Genomic DNA, 8,829 nt, shown 5'->3' with positions numbered 1-8,829 from the left:
CTCGTAGGTCGAATGCCCCTGGGTTCCATCCCCAGACCTGCAAAAAAAAAAAAAAAAAAATTAAATTACAGCTGCACACAATTCACAATAGCCAAATTATGGAACTAACCAATCTATCTATCAACAAATGAATGGATTACAAAAATATGGGATATTCACACAGTGGAATTCTACTCAGCAATAAAGAACAAAATTATGTCATTTGCAGGCAAATGGATGGGCCTGGAGAACATTATGTTAAGTGAGATCACAGAGAGTGAAAGTTTATATGTTTTCTTTCATGTGCAGAAGCTAGGGAGTAATCAGGATACCAGAGGGACTGCAGACAATGGAGGAGGCACTTCAGTGCAGCCAGGAGAGGTGCTGGGGGATGAGGAGGGGAAGAGTGAGGATCACTGAAGGAATTACTTCCATCAACAATACGTACATATGTGAGAATGTCAAAAGTTAATCTTCCCCTGTCTGGGGAAGCAGGGATGAGGAGAAGGCCAGGGAAAGCCCACCAAGTGCTTTGTGCATGGATGTCACTGTCAACATGATTGCATTATGATGTGACTCTATAATGCACCAATAAAAGTATATTAGAATAAATTAATAAAACTACAGAATAAAAACATATATTTATAGTTGCAAATGCTCCACAATATAAATGTACCTAATATAACTCAACTGTATACTTAAAATTTATAAGAATGATAAATTTACATATATTTAACCCCAATTTTGAGAAGTAAAAAATTATATATATGTATATGTCACCACATCTAGCAAAGAAAAATTAATTAATTTATTTATTTAGTGCTGGGGATGGAATGCAGGAGTATGCTACCTTTGAGCTATTACCTCTGCCCTACTTTATTTTTTTAATTTGGAAACAGGGTCTAACAAAGTAGCTGAGAGCTTTGCTAAATCTAATCCTCCTGTCTCAGCCTCCCAAGAACTGGAATTACAGGCATGGGCCACCATGGCTGGCTTGAGAAATAAATATAAAAACTATTAAATTAAGCCAGTAAATAATTCAGAACAAAAAACTTTAAAATACCAAATGAAATACTAAAGTATTTTAAAGATATATCACCTTATTACTGTAAAAATAAACTTTACACATTTTAATGAAGTATTTGTTTCTATTATTAAAAATATACATACATTCAAAATAATAGTTACTGTTGAGTATTTATGTTATCTAATCTGTGGCAGAAGAATTCAGAAATTTCTACATAAAAGGTTCAGATCTTTTCTTATTGGTCTATAACATGTATAAATCTTTCAGTTCTTCAAAAGGAAAAGTATCTTTTTAAAAATATACTTTTAATTGGTGCATTATGGTCTCACATCATAATGTAAATAACAGTGACGGTGACGTACACGCACACAGCACTTGGTGAGATTCCCTTGACTGCCTCTCCACTCTCTCCCCGCCCCCTTTCTCCATACAGGATATTCAGATTGACTTCGGTATTCTCACATATATGTACATCATGTTGATGATAGTATTTCCTTCACTGATCCTTCCTCTCCCTCCTCCTCTTCCTCTAAACCACCTCCCTGCCTCCAATTATCTGAAGCCCTTCTGGTATCCTAATTACTCCTTAGCTTCTACATACTAGAGAAAACATAAGATCCTTCACTTTCTGTGACTGGCTAATCTCACTTAACATAATGTTCTCCGGGTCCATCCATTTTTCTAAAACTGACATAATTTTGTTCTTCTTTATTGCTGAGTACAATTCCATTGTGTGTATATCCCACAATTTTGTAACCCATCTGTTGATGGGCAACTAGGTTGGCTCCATATTTGGCTATTTTGCATAGTGCTGCTATGAACATGGGTATGCATATATTACTGTATTTCTCTCATTTCAGTTCCTTTGGAAAAATACCCAGGAGTGGTATAGCTGGATCATATGGTGGATCCATTCCCTTTTTTTTTTTTATGAATCTCCACACTGATCTCCATAGGGGCTGTACTAATTTGTAATCCTACCAACAGTGTAGAAGAGTTCCTGTTTCCCCACACTCACCAACGTTTATTGTTATTTGATTTCCTGATGATTCCTATTCTGACTGGGGTTAGATGGAATCTCAATGTAGTTTTAATTTGCATCTCCCTGATTGATAATGATGTTGACCATTTTTTTCATGTATTTATTGGCCATTTGTATCTCTTTTTTTGTGAAGTGTCTAGTTCAATTGCCCATTTCTTGATTGGATTTTTAGTGTAAAGTCTTTTAAGTTCTTTGTATATTTTAGATATTAGTCCTCTATCAGAGGGATATCTGGCAAAGATCTCCCATTCTATAGGCTTTCTCACAGAAACGTTTTAGTTTAATCTTTCCCTATTTATTAATTTTTGTTTTAATTCTTGAGCTTTGAGGGTTTTGTTGAGGAAGTTTTCTACCTGTGCCATTGTGTTGGCATGTTGAATCAATACCCTCCTCTAGTAGCTTCAAAATCTCTGGTCTAATTTCCAGGTCTTTGATCCATCCCGAGTTGACTCTTGTGCAGGATGAGAGAGGTAGGGACATTTCATTTTTCTACAAATGGATAACCAGGTTTTTTCAACACCATTTGTTAAAAAGGCTGTCCTTTTTCCAATATATGTGTCTGTTATCTTTGTCAGAAATCAATTGGCTATAAGTGTGTGGATTTGTTTTTGTATCTTTTATAGTGTTCTATGTGTCTGCTTTTGTGCCAGTATCATGCTATTTTTATTGCTATAGCTCTGTAGAATATTTTGAAGTCAGGAATGATGATACCTCCTGCATGGTTCTTATTGCTGAGAATTGCTTTGGCTATTCTGGGGTTTTTTTGTTTCTCCACATGAAATCTTTTTCTGATAGGGATTGCACTGACTCTGTAGACCACTTTTGGTAGGTGGTCATTTTGATAATATTTATTCTGCCTATCCAAGAGCAAGGGCAATTTTCCATCTTCTAAGATCTTCTTCAATGTCTTTCTTTAGTGTTTTATAATTTTCATTGTAAAGGTCTTTTACCTCCTTAGTTAGGCTTATTGTTAGGCATTTTATTAGTTTTGAGGTGATTCTAAATGCAATTGTTTTCTGGATTTCTTTTTCAGTGGATTTAGGGCTGGCATATAGAAAAGCTGCTGATTTTTTTAGGTTGATTTTGTATCCCACTATTTTGCTGAATTTATTTATTTATTTTTTCAGGTCTGGGGATGGAACCCAGAGGAATTTGACCTCCGAGCTACACCCCCTGCCCTGTTTTTTATTCTTTATTTTGAAACAGGGCCTCACTAAGTTGCGGAGGGCCTCACTAAGTAGCTGAGGCTGTCTGCGAACCGCGATCCTCTGGTCTCAGCCTCCCAATCCTGAGATTACAAGCGTGCGCCACCACGCCCGGCTGCTGAATTTATTAATCAGCTCTAAAAAGCCTTTTGGGTCCTCTAAAAATAGGATCATATCTGCCACCCTGCCTGGATTAGTCGATGCATATCTTTACTGATGGGCTCAGGCATTTGTTTCAAAGCTTCCAGAATGGGTTGATATTGCTCCTTACATGGAGACTTCTGGTTTAGGTTGACCTCAGTTTCCAGGCCCTAAGAGTGTTGTGGTATTATAAAGTACATATCTGGTTTTTGTCTCTTATTCTTAGCACAGAGCTTCAAAAAACACTTAGAATTTCCTAAGTGATAGAGGGTTTATGTTATGCTAATGAAGTACATGTGGTGGGCCCCTAGATAGTTTCAGAATGAGAGATAGTCACCAGAAAGGCCAAGTACATGATTAGAGGGTTGGGACTTTATTATTATTATTATTATCATCATCATCATCATCATCATCATCGTCATCGTCATCATCACTTACTGTACTGGGGCTGGAACCCAGGGGCATTCTACCTCCGAGCTACACCCCCAGTCCTATTTTTTATTCTTTATTTTGAAACAGGGTCTCACTGAGTTGCAAAAGGCCTCACTAAGTAGTAGCTGAGGCTGTCCACGAACCACAATCCTCCTGTTTCAGCTTCCCAAATGCTGGGATTACAAGTGTGCGCCTCCATGCTCACTGGGCAAGGGTTGGGACTTTAAAAAGTTCACACATAGCCGGGCGTGGTGGTACACACTTGTAATCCCAGCATTTGGGAGGCTGAGACAGGAGGATCACGATTCGAAGACAGTCTCAGCTACTACTTAGTGAGGCCCTTTGCAATTCAGTGAGACCCTGTTTCAAAATAAAGAATAAAAAAAAAATAGGGCTGGGGCTGTAGCTCAGAGGTAGAATGCTCTGGGTTCCACCCCCAGTACTGCAAAAAAAAAAAAAAAAAAAGTTCATACATGGAGGGGAAAGGGGCTGGAGATTGAGTTCAATCACATGGGCAATGATATAAACATTTATGCTCATATAATGAGATCTCCACTTCAATTCTGGACATCAAAGCCCAACAGAGCTTCCTGGTGGGTGGGAACATTGATGTACTAGGAGGGTGACACGTACTGACTCCCCAAGGAGAGGGCATGGAGCTCTGTGCTCCCTCCTAGACCTCACCGTGTGTGTGTGTGTGTGTGTGTGTGTGTGTGTGTGTGTGTGTATGTGTGTATATATATATAATTTTTTGCATGTGTATGGTATTGAGGATTGAACCTAAAGGTATTCTACCTCCAAACCATACCTCAGCCCTACTTTACCTTTTATTTTGAAACAGGGTCTTGCTAAGTTGCTGAGGCTGGCCTTGAACTTGTGACCTTATTGTCTAGATCTCTTAAGTACTGGGATTATAGGAAGTCTCTTAAGTATTGGGATTATAGGTGTGTTCCATCATGCCTGTTTATATGTATTCTTTATAATAAAACTATAATCATTAAGTACAGTTGGTCCTCAATTTACGATGTTTTGGCTAACAACTATTTTCACTTTAAGATGGCATGAAATTGAGCCGGGCATGGTGGTGCAAGCCTGTAATCCCTGTACTTGGGAGGCTGAGACGGGAGGATCACAATTCATGGACATCATCAGCTACTAGGTGAGGCCCTCCGCAATTTAGTGAGACCCTGTTTCAAACAAAGAATAAAATATAGGATGGGGGTGTACCTCAGCGGTAGAAAGCCTCTGTTTTCAATTCCCAGTACTGCAAAAAAAAAAAAAAAAAAAAAAAAAAAAAGGAGCCGGGCGTGGTGGCACATGCTTGTAATCCTCGCGCTGGTTCAAAGTCAGCCTCAGCTGGCTTAAGAGACCGTTTCAAAAAAAAAAAAAAAAAAAAATATATATATATATATTAAATAGGTCTGGGAGTATAGCCCAGAGGTAGAAGGGTTTCCAGGAACCCCAGTACCACCACCAAAAAAAAAAAAAAAAAAAAAAGGCATGCAAGCAAGGTGCATGCAATAGAGCCCGCACTTTGAATTTTGATCTTTTCCTGGGCTAGCAATATACCTTAAGATACTCCCTCCCAATGCTGCGCAGGGGCAGCGAGCCATAGCGCCCTGTCAGCAACATGACCATGGGGGAAACTGACACTGTACAGTGCAAGTTGTTGCTTAAGCTATGATGAGCGGTAGGTTAGGTCCAGATGATGCATTTCCATCTTGTAATGGGTTCATCAGGATGTAACACTGTTGTAAGTTGAGAAGCGTCTGTAAAGTGCTTTCCTCCTGACTTTTGAAATGTTTTAGTGAATCATCAGACCTGAGGGGTTCATGGGAACCCTGAACTTGTAGCTCATTGGTCAGGGCTCTTACTTGCAGCCGGTGGTTATGAGGGTGGTCTTGTGGAGGATGAGCCTTCAAACCTCTGGAGTCTGATGTTAATGGATGATTAACACTGGACTTGTATTGAGGTACAGCATTCCTAATCCAAAAATCTGAAATCTAAACCTCTTTTATTTGTTTTGTGGTACTAGGGATCGAATTCAGGGGCATTCTACCTCTGAGCTATATCCTCAGCCCTTTTTTATGTTTTGTTTCCAAAGAGGATCTTCCTAGGTCGCTGAGAGTCTCACTATATTGCTGAGGCTGTCCTTGAACCTGCTATTCTCTTGTCTCAGACTCCCAAGTACTAGTATTACAAGTGTGCACCACCATCCCCGGCAAATCAGAACCTTTTTTGGTGCTGACGAGATGCTAAATAGTTTTGGATTTTGAGGCATTTTTGTGTGTGTGTGGTACTGGGGTTTCTGGAAGCCCTTCTACCTCCGGGCTACACTCCCAGACCTATTTTATATTATTTTTATTTGGAAGCATGGTCTTTTAAGCCAGCACGGCTGGCTTCGAACCTGCGCGATCCTCCTGTCTCTGCCTCCCGAGCGCGGGGATTATAAGCGTGCGTCACCACGCCCGGCATTTTGGATTTAGGATTTTCATATTAGGAATGCTCAACAGGTAAAGTTGATGTTAATATCTCAGAATCTGAACACTTCTTGTCCCAAGCATTTCAGATCATGAATGAGACAGGAGGATCGCAGGTTCATGGCCAGCCTCAGCTACTTAGTGAGATGCTCTGCAATTTAGTGGGACCCTGTTTCAAAATAAAAATTAAAAAATAGGGCTGAGGGTGTAGCTTGGAGGTAGAATGCCTCTGTGTTCTATCCCCAGTACCGCAAAAAAAAAAAAAAAAAAAAAAAAGAGGAATTTTTACTCTAGGGTCCCATTTTCTCAACTTATAACCCCCCCCCCCACCACCACCACCAGGATGATTTTTTTCCCTTCCAAACAGGGACTTTTATAATTCTTTTGACTTTGGCCTTAGTATGTCAGGAGACTATTTACTCTCTGTCTACCTTTATATTTTTGCCATCAACTAAATATAATAAATAGTGTCACAGAGTCACATAATTTATCTCTAATATTATATTTTTGCCCACTAGGGATGAAGTGGTGGTGAAAGAAGTTTGGGTTCATTTATTCATGAAGACATACTAAAATTAAAATTAGATCAACGCAGTTTAAGGTGATGATAATCTCTTAAAAACAAATGTTTCTTTTTCAAGCATTCATATAAAAATTTACTTTATTTAAAAAGTATATGAAATAATGTGTCATAACATTCTAGACATAGAATTTAAAACATTTTCTTTCCCTTCTTATGCCTCTTGTGTATTTGTTTTCTTCCCCCAGGTTGACATTCTTCTTTATTTTACAATTTGATTCATACTTGTAGCAGAAACAATTTAGATATTATAAAAAAAAAGTATAAGGCAAGAGTAAAAATTCCCTGTTTTCCATCCTTTTCTCAGATATTCGGTCTCCTTCCAAACTTTCAACCATTTTGGTTTTTATATAAATGGTTTGGTGTTATGTATGTTCTTTTGATTTTCACTGAACACAATCATGAAAATCTTTCACGACAGCATTGTTAGGGCCACTTCATTATTTTTAATGGTTATATTTGATTTCTTGGCATATAAATATCTAATTAGCCAATTCCCTAATGGTGGCTATGTTGGGTGTTTACCAACACAGCAATGGACACATTGATAGCTTATTTATACAAAGTGAGCCATTACATCTGCTTGTATAACTCTGATTTAAAAATCAGATACTTTAAGTGAAAATTTCAGCATTAAAAAATGACCCTTGGACAAGGTGGGTAGTGTGTGAACTGAAAAGGAGAGAATCAGAATTTTAGTAATCCCATTTTTTACTAAGTTATATTTAAGTCAACCAAACAGAAAACCATGTGAAACTCTTCTTAAAGGCTGTGGCCAAATTGGTGAGATGGAGGATTATTTAGATTAAAGCTGCTCTCTCCACAGAGTCTCTTGAGGGGTTCCTTTCTATTTCGTAAGCATAACTTTCCTGTTCCATCCCTTGAAAGCTGCCATGTTTGAAGAAGAAGAAAAGCTGGGTGTGGTGGCACACACCTGTAATCCCAGTACTTGGGAGGCTGAGACAGGAGGATTGCAGGTTCTCAGACAGCCTCAACAATTTAGCAAAATTAAAAAAAAAGTTAAAATAGGGCTGGGGGTCTAGCTCAGAGGTAGAATAATCCTGAGTTAAATCCCTAATATATAAAAAAGTAAAATAAAATAAAGTCTGAATATGATCAAATGGCTACACTGTTCACCAGATTAAGTAGATATTTCAATTAGGGCAGTGAGTATTTTTACATTGAGAATGTCGTTAGCTCCTGTTTTGCAGCTGTTGTTGTACTGGGTGGGGATTGAACCCAGGGACATTCTACCTCTGAGCTCCAACCCTTTATATTTTTTTACTTTTGAAATGAGGTCACACTAAGTTACCATTATCCTAAAAGGCACAGGAAATTTTCAAAGTTTTAATCTTAGCAATAAAACCCACTGAAACAGAGGAGCCATGGAGCAAGACATGAGAGTTTGCCTGTGTTGTTGACTTATCACTAAATCCCAGGATACAAGGTTTCCTGAAGCCTAGTGAGGCTTTTATGTTTTCAAAGATCCTCTTTAAAGGTTAAAAAGAATTCAAGATCCTCACTTGATTAGAGATATTTTTATCTAGTTAATATGTAGATAATGAAAGATACACATAGGATGCTGTCAAGGAGTGCACAACCCAGACAGATCGGAAGTGGCCAGTTTATGGCACAATTTCTCCTTCATTTTGCCTCAGGCTTTGGTGAAACTTAGCCAAAAAGAGACAAGCTGTGCTTTAAAAGAAAAAAAACATTCTGCCTACAGTCTCCACACTGCCTTTCTTTTCTTTCTTTCTTTCTTTCTTTCTTTCTTTCTTTCTTTTCCTTTTTGAGGTACTGGGGATGAAACCCAGGGGCATCCTACCTCTGGGCTACACCCCCAGCCCTATTCTTTGTCTTTTTTTTTTTAAAAAAAATTTGAAACAGGATCTCACCGAGTTGCAAAGGCCGGGATTACAAGTGCGCATTACCAGGCCTGGCCT

Source organism: Muscardinus avellanarius, assembly GCF_963383645.1.
Source record: "Muscardinus avellanarius genome assembly, chromosome: 1".
Taxonomy (NCBI): domain Eukaryota; kingdom Metazoa; phylum Chordata; class Mammalia; order Rodentia; family Gliridae; genus Muscardinus; species Muscardinus avellanarius.
The sequence above is the reverse complement of the archived record's forward strand: the minus strand, read 5'-3'. Positions refer to the sequence as shown.